Source organism: Phascolarctos cinereus, unplaced genomic scaffold (assembly GCF_003287225.1).
Source record: "Phascolarctos cinereus isolate Bilbo 61053 unplaced genomic scaffold, phaCin_HiC Scaffold_4;HRSCAF=312, whole genome shotgun sequence".
Classification (NCBI taxonomy): domain Eukaryota; kingdom Metazoa; phylum Chordata; class Mammalia; order Diprotodontia; family Phascolarctidae; genus Phascolarctos; species Phascolarctos cinereus.
The window spans coordinates 43,424,689-43,438,340 of record NW_027555847.1 but is presented as its reverse complement, the minus strand read 5'-3'; the positions used below and the strand labels follow the sequence as shown (position 1 = coordinate 43,438,340).

Here is a 13,652-nt window from a genome sequence, read left to right as displayed (position 1 = left end):
TATGACAACTCTTTTCAAAGTCACTTAGAAATATAGTCTTTTTTTTTCCGATCCAAGTATATCGGTCTGTGTCATTCCAACTCTGCCTAGGTGTGAATTTAATTTAACTGAAAGAAAGGAATAAATTATACATCAAAAGACCTTTACCTTAAGCTACAAAATTTTAGTCAAAAATTGTTTCCCTTCAATATTCTGCCACCATTCAATGTATGCATCCAACTCCATTTCCTGAGAGATTTCTAATTAACTTCCTGGGGAATTGGTCTCTTTTTTATCACCTTATTAATCTTTTGGATTCCTCTTAATAAAGTATTTATTCAGTCTTGTCTTTTTTCCCTTCATATTTGCCTTTCAGAAATTGGCATTCATTTCTCTTCCTCAGTTTTTAGAGTTAATCATAAAATCACAGAAATTAATCATGGAAAAGACCTGACCACTTCTTCTTTCTATCTGCCTCACGAAGCTACTGTTTTTTTATTCTATCATTTGGTATTAATTTAGCCATAGCTGATGATTTATGAAATAAACTCAACTTACAAGATTTCCTGTTTCCTCTGTATAGTGTGTTTTTGTGTGTCTTTTTATCACTCTACTGTCATTTCTCTTTCACAAGATCATTCTTGATGCAAAGTGGATTCAAGATACAGTTAGAAGTTGTCTTCCTCAATGAAAAATCGATTTAGTGAATTCCCTTCAATAATCAGTCTTTTAAAGAAAAAGAAGACAATAATCAAACTGGTGTGTTGATGGAAGCAAAGAGCAAACTTAAAACTCTGGCTAGAATTTTTTTTATCCCTATATTTTTTTGGGAATTTTAAAAGTAAATCATCACTTATCAACTTCTTTAATATTTTGAATGAGTTTGAGATCTCATCAATTAAGGTCATTTATCCACCGGTATTGAAACAACTTCATGTCTTTTAATACTTTACCATTCTTGTCCATAAATCATCCATTGGTGATCTGTCTGACATAAGGCTCTTGATTAATATTATATGACTACTAGTGCAGCATACATGTTGTTTGCCCATTATCTTTGCTATTACTTAATGCATTCTTATACACTAAAATATAGTACTAGCTCTTGAGAATGTTTTTTCCCCTACTTTGAAAGGTGCTCTTCTTTCCTTCCTTCCTTCCTTCCTTCCTTCCTTCCTTCCTTCCTTCCTTCCTTCCTTCCTTTCTCTCTCTCTTTCCTCCCTCCCTTCCTTCTTCTCTTCTTTCTCTCTCACTTTTTTCATCATACTTGCTTTGTTTTTTTTCTGTATAAAACCCACTTTTGATAAAATAGTGTTGTTCTATAAGAAATGACCATGTGAATTTCAGAAAAATCTGGAAAGAATTACATGAATTGATGCTGAGTGAAATGAGCACAATGAAGAAAACCCTGTACACAGTAACAACAACACTGTGTGATGACCAACTTAGATAGACTTAACTCTTCTCAGCAATATAATGGTCTAAAACAATTTCAAAAGAGTCATGATGTAAAATGCTATGCACATCCAGAGAAAGAACTATACAGCCTGAATGCAGATTGAAGCATATCATTTTCCCTCTTTTTTCTTATGTGTATTCCCTTTTGTTCTGATTATTCCCTCACAACCTGAATAATGTGGAAATATGTCTACTAGCATTGTACATGTATAGCTTACCTAAGATTGCATGCCATCTTGGGGAGGGGAGATGGGAGAAAGGGAGAAACAAATTTGGAACTCAAAATCTTATAAAAATCAATGTCAAAAACTATCTTTATATGTAATTGGAAAAACATAAAATGCAATTAAGTAGAAAAAAATAAATCTCCCTTTCCTTCCCCCCTCCAAAAATCTAGGGGTGGTTAGAGTGGGACAGAGGGATATCGCTCTCAAAGGACATTGGTGTTAGGGAAATGTCATTAAGGCAATTAAATATTCTGTGTAAAATGTTTAAAGATTTGGGAGGGGTAGTATGTATATGGATGATCATGTTCTCCCTCCTGCCTTGTGTTGCCATCAGAGTGGCCACAATTATCCTGGTTTCTGTGGGGAGTGGAAATGAAAGCTGTTCTTCCTTCTAAGTTGGTCCTTCAGTGATTATTCTGAGTTTCCTTCCCCAATTATCTGTGGGTAAGTAATTGTAGATCTTGGAAAATGTTGATTCATTTGTAGGAGCTGAAAGTCAGCATTTCCAGCAGCAGTTATGCTCAAAGACCCTCTAGCATAGTCACAACAGACAGTAAAGGCTGAGAACTATAAGGAGTACAGGTTCCATGGGACAGAGAAACATCAGGAGGCCAATCATCTTCTTGGAGATCAATCAAGCAAACTATTTTGCTTAACTTGTTATCTTCAGAGTTTCCACAGAAGAGAGGCTTTCTGTGGAACATCTCTGTGAAGATACAAGCAACATCTCACATGCCCAAACGTATTGCATGCACTGATTGCAGGAGAACTTCAGGTGACTGGTACCAGAGAGTAACTACTACATGTGTGAGTGCCATCTGGCATCTATAGATCCAGGCTAAACCAAAGTCAGCCATCTTGACTATTGAACAACTAGTCACAAGTATATTTTCTGGATTCAGGTCATGGTGGACAATGCAATTGGAATGAAGAAAGCCTAGGCTTCTTTAAAACTCTAAGTAGGTCCTTAATGCTCTCTAAGGTCATCTCTGGTGGAGGGGCCCTGTCAAGATATGTCCTTAGGTCTTGGTTGACATATTCCAAAACTAAGGCCACTTTAGTCTCTTGGTCATTGTGGGCAGTTGCAAAGACATCAATCAGATGAACAGCACTGGAATGTCCAAAGGCTTCCAGCTTCCTAAGGAGGGCTACCTCATGGTCAGGCAGTCCCACCACTCCCACATCCTCCTCCTGTCAAGACTTTCACAATATTGAGTGCCATGAAGTAGCTTTTGTGGGTTTCTGGGCCTTGTACATCATCTCATAAGCACCAACACCAGTCTTAGCCCTTGTTCCTTACTGAGGAATATCCATCATAGGCCTCCTCTGCCATTGTGGGCCATACTGCAAAGGACAGGAATGATCGGTTATCTAGGAACTAGAGCTGTCTTAGTGGAGCAATGTGAGGTAACTCAATCCTGAGGGGTCAGATGTAGCAGACCTCACCATAGACTCCCAGGGGCTAGAGCAGATCCCTCTTACACTAACAGGTGCTTTTCTAAGGACTAAATTACTCTATTTTAAAGCTGTAGTGTAATCTGATGGTTTGATATATAAGGGCTATCACTGATAAGTTACATTGCAAATGCAATTAGGACTGCTGAAAGAAGAAACCCAAGCTGATAAATATCAGTCATATTCAAATACCGTATTATGCCATCTGAGCATTACTCTGCATCTGAGCATCACCATATCTTCTCAATTCATTTTCCTGCATATGCCACTCTAAGCTACTTATTTTTCCTAGAATATTTAGAAATTTCAAATAAAGTGGATTGATGTGATTACTATTAGCAATGAGTTAATCACAGGAGACGTCAATACGAAGAAGTCTTCTTGGCAGGGGGAAGAGTAATAGATGGATAGGTAAGATCCCCATAATTACAACTGAGTGGTTAGCCCAAGAGAAGGTTTATTTAGGCACACTTTGTTATACAAGACAAGATCCAAAGAAGAATCATGGAGAAAATTGGTAAGAATCATTTCAATCTGACTAATGCCTTACTTGCTTAAAATGTAATCAAGTCCTTCAGTTCCAGATCCATGTATAGGAAGAGATAGCACATAAAACTGTATGTGTGACATGGTAATTTAAAACCAATCATTTAGAATGTGAAGTGTTAATTATTTTGATTTTTGGGTGCGGTATTCTATATCTCTACATAATGCTGCAATTCAAAGACAAATATAGGAATTAGTCCACCAATCAACATATATGTATAAAAGACCTACAATATACCAGGTCCAGAGAATACAAAAAGAATGAAAAAGAACCTGTTCTAAAGGAACATATCTCTATATATTTATCTACATGTAGATATTTAGAGATCTAGAGAAAGATGTCTTCAGATGTAGCTATACATACATATTCTATGTATACATACATCTAGATATATATATATATATATATAAAGATCTTTTCATAGATACTGATACATAAATAGACATAAAATTACATGTACATATAGCAGAATGTAAGGGTTTTAATGAAGTGAATACAAGGAAAAGTCTCATGAGGAAGGAAGTTGGAATCTAAGATCCTACCCAGCTCTAAATCTATGGATCTTAGATGAGAGGAAAGAAGGATGGAGACATAGCACATTCCACTGATTACATGGCTCCACTGAATGCCAATCTAACTCTCCAGGGCCTGTTTCTTTCTGGACCAACTGGTCTTCTCTACATTGGATCACAGACAATGGGCAAGTGGTTCCATCCCTGACAAAATTCTCTCTCTCTCTCTCTCTCCCTCTCTCTCTCTCTCTCTCTCTCTCCATATACATTTATATATGTATATATATATATATATATATATATATATGTATTTATGTATGTATATATATATATATATATATGTATTTATGTATGTATATACCCTTGATTCAACAACTCCTATATTAGGTTACAGAGAGAAACTGAGATTAAAATTGACCAGCCAAACCTGCTATAAATTTTTTTTTCTTTATTACAATATATGAGATGAACAAAGATGATTCCATAAAAAACATTGTATTGTAACACACTTGAAAGACACAGATGATTTCTAAACAAAATGAGCCATGAGATGTACAAGTTGGATAAGCAGACTTGAAAATTCTATCATTGGATGAGCAAACAAGAGCCTTCCTTCTTCCTACCCCAAATCATGTAGTATCTGTTTTGCCTTTGACTGCGTATATGCACAGAACCACCAAAGAAAGACTTTAAGGCAAGTCAGAACTGTTTCATCCCCATTTCTCTGTCCCCAGACCCTATTTCAATGCCTGGTACACTTATCAAGCATTTAGAAAAACCTTGTTTATTAATTGATTAATATATGAAGTGTCTTATCTGCATAAAGCATTATAAAATGGGAACTATAATTACAATATGACAAGAAAATGTCTGTTCAAGAATGAAATATTCAATATGAAAGTAGTGTATAAGCAGCTGCTTGTTTGTGTCCTACTGTCCTAATGGTTATTTACAAATTAGTCTAGACACTATAAATACTTATCTCTAAAGCAAATGCTGCAAATTAGATAATAGTCCAAGGAAGTCTGACTTATACATTTCTTATTTCCTTAATGAAATCATAAAGAATCTGTAACCCATAGAGACATAACTATTCTATAATAAATATAAATTTAAATGTAAAATATTTGTTTAGAAGAATATTGGCATTTAACTTGGATCCAGAAATTTAGTCCAAATTACAGCACATGTTGGTAGCCTGAGCTCTTTCCACAAAATATGAAATTATGTTCATTCTCATGGGAAAACATATTCTTTCTGTTTCCAAACTGTCAAAGGTTTTGAGGCAGATGTTGGCAGCTAAAGACAACATATTTCATTTATTCTGTGAAGGGACACAAAGCAGAATATGACCTCAAGCATTCTATGTAGAATTATACCTCATTATCTCTATTTGACCCTGAAAACTTTCAGAAAGACTGTGTTAAGTGTGTGGAGCACAGAGGTTCTTGTGATTTTAGTGACTTGCCAGAAAAGTGAGCACTGTATTAACATTTTGCGGTTAAGAAAAAACATAGCTATTTATTTATTTTATATATATATATATATATATATATATATATATGTATATATATATATATATATATACATATATATATATATATATATATATATATATATATGATATATCCATAAAAGAATTGTGCTTGAAGAAATCACTTCAAGAATTAACACTTTAAATGTGGCAATTGTCTCTATATGCAAAGAGTTTTGTTTTAATTTTTTTTCTTTTACTTTTTAATGTCATTGTAAATTCCATTAGTCTTTACACTGTCCTCCAACCCCTACAATAATTGTACATTAAAATACATAGTAATGGTGATTAACATGTTTATCCTTTCTTAGTTTTCTTTTCTTTGCTATACTGAAAGTAAGGGGAGAGAGAGGAACATCCAGTCAGACAGTCCTATTATATCATTTTTTATAGATATTCAAACCATGGTTGATGTCATTCATATTCAAGTTGCTGTAGGCAGTTGAAAAAGTGCCTTTTTATTTGTCAAATATAATTCTAAAGTACTAATAATGGTTTATTTAAAATATTTGCTTAATTTTCCCTCACCATGAGGGGATGGGCTAGATGAAACTGTTTCCATTCCTATACTTATATAATATAATGAATCACATGCATACACATACAAGAGTGCGGGAGCATGTGTGTGTGTGTGTGTGTGTGTGTGTGTGTGTGTGTGTGTGTGTGTGTATTTTTTTCAGGGCTAACAAAATAGCAATTTCTATCACAGGTGTTACCTCCATACCATACCAGGATATAAGGTAGACTCAATATATTTATTTATACTTTTTTCTTAATTACATAGAACATTTTTTAACATTCTTCTTCTTAAATTTTTATTTTAATATTCTCTCCTTCCTTGTCTTCCCTCTAACCTCATTAAAAAGGTTAACAATTTGATATAGATTCTAAATGTGCAGTAATAAAAAAATCCATATTAGCTATGCTGCAAAATAAAATACAGAACAAAACAAAAAATGCAAGAAAAATAAAGTTTAAAAGTATGTTTCAATCTGCATTCAGAATCCATTAGTTCTTTCACTGGAGGTGTATAGTATTTTTCATTATAAGTCTTTTGGAATTATTACAGATCATGATATTCCTGAGAATTTCTAAGTCATTCACAGTTGATCACTGTACAATATTGCTGTTACTGTACACACACACACACACACACACACACACACACACACACACACGTACATATACACAGACATACATATATGGGTTTTTCTGAAAGCGTCCTGCTCATCATTGCTTAAAGTGCAATAGTTTTTCATCACAATCATATATTACAATTTATTCAGCCATTCATCAATTGATGGACATCCTCTCCAACTAGATTTCCAACTCTTAGCCACCACAAAAAGCTTCTGTTAAAAAAAAAAAATGTACCTAAAGGATCTTTTCCTTTTTCTTTGAGACCTTGGGAATGCAGAGCAAATATTGCTGGGTCAAAGGGTTTTACAGAGCTTTGGGTTAGTTCTAAATTGCTCTCCAGAATGGTTGGATCAGTTCACAACTCCACCAACAGTGCATCCATAACCAAATTTTCCAGTGTCCCCTCCAAAATTTGTCATTTTTTTCTGTCATATTGCCCAATAAAATAGGCATGTGGTTGTACTTTAGACTTGTTTTAACTTGTGTTTCTCTAGTCAATACTAATTTGGAACATTTTTATATGACTACAGATAGTTTTGTTTTCTTTTTCTGAAAACTGCCTATTCATATCCTTTTACCATTTATCAATTGGAGAAAGACTCATATTCTTTTAATTTTGACTCAGCTCCTTATATATTTGAGAAGTGAAGTCTTTCCCAGAGAAACTGCCCCCTTCTTTTTAGTAAGTTGGTTTGGCTGACACATGAAATGTTAATATTTCTCCAATTGTGTAGATGTTAGTTTATTTGTATGAAAAGTGTTTTGTATTTCTGTGCATATAGTTCCTGGTTTTGTCTTGGCAAGTATATTCCCAAGTATTTTATATTGTTTGCAGTTACTTCAAATAAAATTTATTTTTCTATCTCTTCCTCCTGTAGTTTTTATGTAATATATAAAAGCTGGTGATTAATGTGATTTATTTTATATACTGAAACTTGTTGAAATGTTTACTTATTTGAACTACTTTTTAATAAATTCTCTAAATATACCATCATATTTTCTGCAAAGAGAACTCACTTTTTCTCACTGAATTTTGTAATTCCTTAAGTTTCTTGGTCTTGCCTCATTGTTATAGAGTTCTCATACATTAGTGAATAATAGTGGTAATAATGGATGTCCTTGTTTCACTCCTGATTTACTGAGAAAGCTTTGAGCTCCCCATTTTACATAGTGTTTCTGATGGTTTTAAATAGATACTACTAATCATTTTCAGGAAAGCTTCACTTATTCCTATGTTTTCCAGTGTTTTACTAGAAAAAAGTATCATATTTTGTGAAAACCTTTTTATGTACCAATTGAGATAATCATATGATTTTTATTGTTTTTGATATAAATAGGATCAATTATTTTGATAGTTTTCCCAATATTGACCTAGCCCATCAATCCTGTCCATTGTGCATAATCTTTTTTCATATATTTCTGTAACCTCCTTGCTAATATATATATATATATATATATACATATATATATGTATATATATATATATATATATATATATATATATATACATATATATATATATATACACATATATATATATATATATACACACATATATATATATATACACACATATATATATATATACACACACACACATATATATATATATATATACACACATATATATATATATATACACATATATATATATATATACACACACATATATATATATATACACACACACACACATATATATATATATATATATATATATATACATATATAGCATCAATAGTCATTAGAAATTGGTCTATAGTTTACTCTCTCTGTTTTTGCACTTCCTGGTTTGGATAATAGCACCATATTTGTATCATACAAGGGATTTGGAAGTATTCTTTCTTTGCCTAATTTTTCCATATAGTTTTGCAACTAATTATTCTCTAAAAGTATGGCAGAATTTATTTGTGAATCTGTCTGGTCCTGGTTAATTCTTCTTAGAGAGCTCATTTATTGCTTGCTCAATTTCTTTTTCTAAGATCATATTATTTAAATATTCTATTTCCTCTTCTGTTGGTTAAGACAATTTATATTTTTGTAAATATTCATCTATTTCAATTAAATTGATATGTTTATTAGCATATAATTGAGTAAAATAGCTTCTAATGATTGCATTAATCTAATCTTCATTGGTGTTGAATTTACCCTTTTCATTATCATGCTACTAATTTGGTTTTCTTCTTCAAAAAAAATCAAATTAACAAATAGTTTATTAATTTTGTTGATATTGTTCATGAAAATAACTGCTAGTTTTATTTATTAATTCAATGGTTTTCTTAATTTCAATTTTATTAATATTTTATTTTTTTTCCAGGATTTTCAAGTTGATGTTTAATTTGCTATTTTTAATTGTTTTTTTTCTATCTTTTTCAGTTGCTTGTCCAATTTAATTGATCTGTTTTTTTCCCTACTTTGTTGATGTAAGCATTTAGAGATAAAAATTTCCTCTAAGTACTGCATCTGCCTCCAAGGCCTACTGCTTAAAATTCAGTTTGGTTCACTCTACTAAGACAGACCTTTCTTACTGGCCTTTTAAGTTGTCTTGGAGAAGAAAATTGTTTCACCTAAGGTTTGGGTTTTTTTTTTTTGGTTCTGTTGCCCCATAATTTGTTTTGAAGTGTGCTTGTAAAGTTGTTTGGAAAGGAATTTGAGAGTGTTCAGCTCCTGTTAATACTCCACCATTTTGGTTCCACCTCAATATGTCTATTTATTCAGAACACAGTTCTTCAGAGAGCTTAGCCTCACAATTAGATACAGCCTATGTCAGGATCTCATCTTTTCTCTAATTCTCGAACCACCACTTTAGGCAAGTGACTATTCTTACCTTTATTTTTATTTTTCTCTCGATAGTGTTGGATTGTCTATACTTGGAAAGAAATTATATGGTTTTTTTCTGATCCAATGGCTGGGCCCACCTGAGCCAGTGATTGGAAAAAGCCATTGACAAAAGAAAGGTGAACCCCATATTGGACTGAAAAGACAGGGTATGAATTAATCAAAGTGTAATTCTAAATTACAAGCAACACTGCATTATTATCATGATAATTCTAGAAAGCCAAAAATCAAAGGCTGAGAATCAGATTTCAAGCAAGAACACAGATTCAGAGCCTGAGACCTTTATAGAACCAACGTACTGCAGTAGAAAGAGTATTGGGTTTGGAAACAAGAAGATGGGTTCACATCCTGTATTTGACTTTTAGTAGCAGTGTAATAGTAGACAAGTCACTCTACTTTAATGAGTCTCATTTTTGTATGTATAATGAAACAAGTGATTTCAATGACCTTTAAAATATCTTCTAGTTCTAAATTTATCATTTTTCATTATGAAGGCATGTGCTCCCTCCTTTTATTTACTTTGTGGAATCCCCAGCTTCCTAACAGCTTTAACTCAAATGCTGCCTCCTATAGAATCCTACCCTTTAGAAATTGTTTTGTATTTACTATCTATAATTTTATATTTCATTATTTTTCTGTATGTTATTAATTAAAGAGAAATGATGACATTTCATCACATGGCTCAAATCCCAACTCCAATACTGATCTATCTATTTATCTATCTGTCTATCTGTCTGTATGTCTGTCTGTCTGACTGTGCACAAGTCCCTTTACCTCAGTTCCTGGAAGCTTCTTCATTTGCAACATGAAGGATTTGGAAAAGATGAACGATGTGTATACTTCCAATCCAATATCTATGAATGTCAACTCCCTGGGAGCAGGTGCTGGTTAATTTTTGTTTTTGTATCACCTAAGAACTTGACACATTGTAGGAACATAGGAAATCACTCTTGGATAGATGGATGGATGGATGGATGGATGGATGGATGGATGGATGGATGAATGGAAAAAGGCAAAATTAATGCAATGCTTGGGATTGACTATTTGTACAGATCTCTCTGATTCTTTAAACTTTGATCATTTTATTGTGGCTTCTCCCTAGTATTGATATGACAGAAGCAGCTGTCCATTGTGTCTCCTTCTGAATCAGCTGCCTCATGAAACCTGTGAGTGTGGATATGTAATAGAAGTTTGGGAATTTAGTGGCATCCTTGTATTTGTAGTGCAGAGGAATAAACATTCTCTTAGCCTAGAGAATGATTTATGTTATCTTGTTCTTTGAGCTAGAAAGCAGACTTGAGTGTGCTTAAGAGTTTTAAAGGAGGGATACATAATATGCAAGAGAGCAGATTGAGAGGAAGAAGCAGGGACTCCAAGATCTGAGAAGCTGCAGAAGTGGGAGCTTTAACATGCTCAGCTGTAAAGAATTGGCAGAAGAGGGACAGCAGTCGGTTAAAAGAATAATAGAAAGGAGGGCTGATCTATGACCAACAAGGGAAATATTAAGGTCAGTTTTTGGGTCCCTCTAGATATTTCATAAAAAAAGACTCACAATAAAGCTACTTGCTGTACTCACCTCTTTTAGGACTGAGAAAAGTTTGAAAAGTCTTTTTTTCCCCCCTTAACATGCTCCTCACTACATCTGTCCAGTAAGTGGTACTCTAATATATTCTCTTTACTGATTTTATGTAAGTCTTTAATGATACTGATTCTACATCAATTTTATGGAATGTATTAGTTAGCTGGAAATATGCAAAACTTAAATTATTTCAGATATGAACCTCTCTGGATGATGGGAATTTTTCTGACTGGACAACTCTGAGTTATGATGATTATGTTAGTAATTTCTATCCACTATCAATTCTATAAAGTATGAGAGAAAGGGACCTTCTGAACCTGCAGTCCATTGTAATGACCTTAAACTAAAAGGGAAGGGATTCCTGTAACTTGGCACAGCTGCTAATTCTCTAGAGAGGAGGAGACAGTAACCAAAAAATACCTTAAGCAGCCAATTTATGGAGGGAATAGGGAAGTCCTGGGAAAAATTCAGCTGGACACTCTTCTAAAAGGGAGGAGTAAGTAGTTTGGAGTGCCTACTGGCCAAATTTACTCTTCACAGGTAAATCCATGGATGTTCCATATAATGTTCCTAGACTAATGACTATATTCTCACACATAACTAAGAATTGGCAAAAAGAGTTGTATCTTTGACAAATGGTGTGTGTGTGTGTGAGTGTGTGTGCACGTGCACATGCACGTGATGTTCTTTGTCAGGTGGTACTATATACATGACAAAATAAAAAGTAACTCAATTTTCTTTGCCCATGACTGTGGAAATGGCATGTAAAAAGGCTGGCAGCCCACTAGAAGCATCTGTAGGACCCCAATATGTTCCAGAGGCTCAACACTAAAAAATCTTGATTTGAAAGAAAAAAAAACCTATCATCTGATGGACCAAAACAACAACATATATTATGTTTTCTTATTCTCTGCCTTGCTTCCTCAGGGAATGTATCACTGCAGAAGATGTCATCTTCTATCCTTTGAAAATGAATAGAAAGAAATTTTGCTGGACAAGGAATGACCCCTTTTGAACTGCCAGGTATTTGTCTTTTTATCATTTCTTGTGCTTAACCAGGCACAATAGATCCCTAAAGATAACTTAGTTTTAATACAGTGTTGCTTGCAATGGAAAAACTTAATATATTTCCATTCCAAAATATTTTATAATTTGAGAGAGGGTCATATAGTCTGTACAGAAGAAGCCTTTAAGAACTGGGTTTGGTTTGGGACACATATTGACTCTATGACTATGGAAAGTTACTTAATCCATCACTATCCTAAATACTCTAAGAGCATAAACTTCCCACAAGGTGTCCCCCATATTAGAAGATAAAGTTTAATTATGACAAGGTCCCTTTAATAAATCACAGGACCAGGCTCACCCCAAATTATTTAATTCAACACTAGACTGTTGCAGTAATGAATACTTTAATATGGTTTGGGTTTGTTTGCTTTTAGTAAAGCATAACATTTCAAGAAAAGAAAAGAAAATCCTAGCTAGGACTGACTTTTGCCCCCATATCATGGACACACTGTTGTATAGCAGAAGGAGTAATAGATCTGGGGTCAGAAAATCTGGCTGTAAATTCAATCCCTGAAACTTTATCAGACAATAAGTATTTATTAACTACCTACTACATGTGAGTAACTGTACTAAGCATTGGAAATATTAAGATAAAAGATAGTAAAAGATATTCTCTGCTATTAGAGAGCCAATAATCTAATAGGGGAGATAGCATGCATGCAACTATATACAAATATAACTTATAAAAGAAAATTAAGGGGAAACACTAGCATTTTGGGGATCAGGAAAGACTTTTCTTAGAAAGTTGGATTTTTGATGAGACTTGAAGGAGGGCTAGGATGCCAAAAGGTGAAGATGAAGAGAGAGAGTATTCCAGGCATGGGGAATAGGCAAAAAAAATACCTAGAGTTTGGAGATGGAGGGTCTCGTATGAAAAACACAAGGAGACCAATGTCACAGGATTGCAAAGTATGCAAAGGAAAGTATAGGAATATTGGAAAAGTAGAAGTGGGCCAAGCTGTGAAGGGTGTGGAAAGTCAAAGAGAGTTTAAATTTAAGTATGTAGGTGACAGAGAGCCACTAGAATTTATTGAATAGGGAAGTATCATGGTCAAATCTATAATTTAAGAAGAGTAATTTGACAACTGAGTGGTTGATGGGGTGGGGAATGGTTTTAGGTAAGGTGAACAGCTATCAAACTACTGCAATAGTCCAGATGTGAGGGGATGAGGTCCTGTACCAGGCTGGTGTCTGTAGCAGAGGAGAAAAGAAGGTATATATAGGGAGTATTACAAAGGTAAAAATCAATAGGGCTTTGCAACAGATTGGATATGGGAAGAAAAGAGAGGGAGAAGACAGAGAGAGACAGGGAGAG

The 13,652-nt window shown here is 33.8% G+C and overlaps 1 pseudogene; it reads right to left on the bottom strand.

Annotated features, from left to right (window-relative positions):
• Positions 1-2,075: 2,075 nt before the first annotated feature.
• Positions 2,076-2,978, bottom strand: LOC110195607 (cyclin-dependent kinase 4 pseudogene; annotated as a pseudogene).
• Between the last annotated feature and the right edge of the window lie 10,674 nt (positions 2,979-13,652).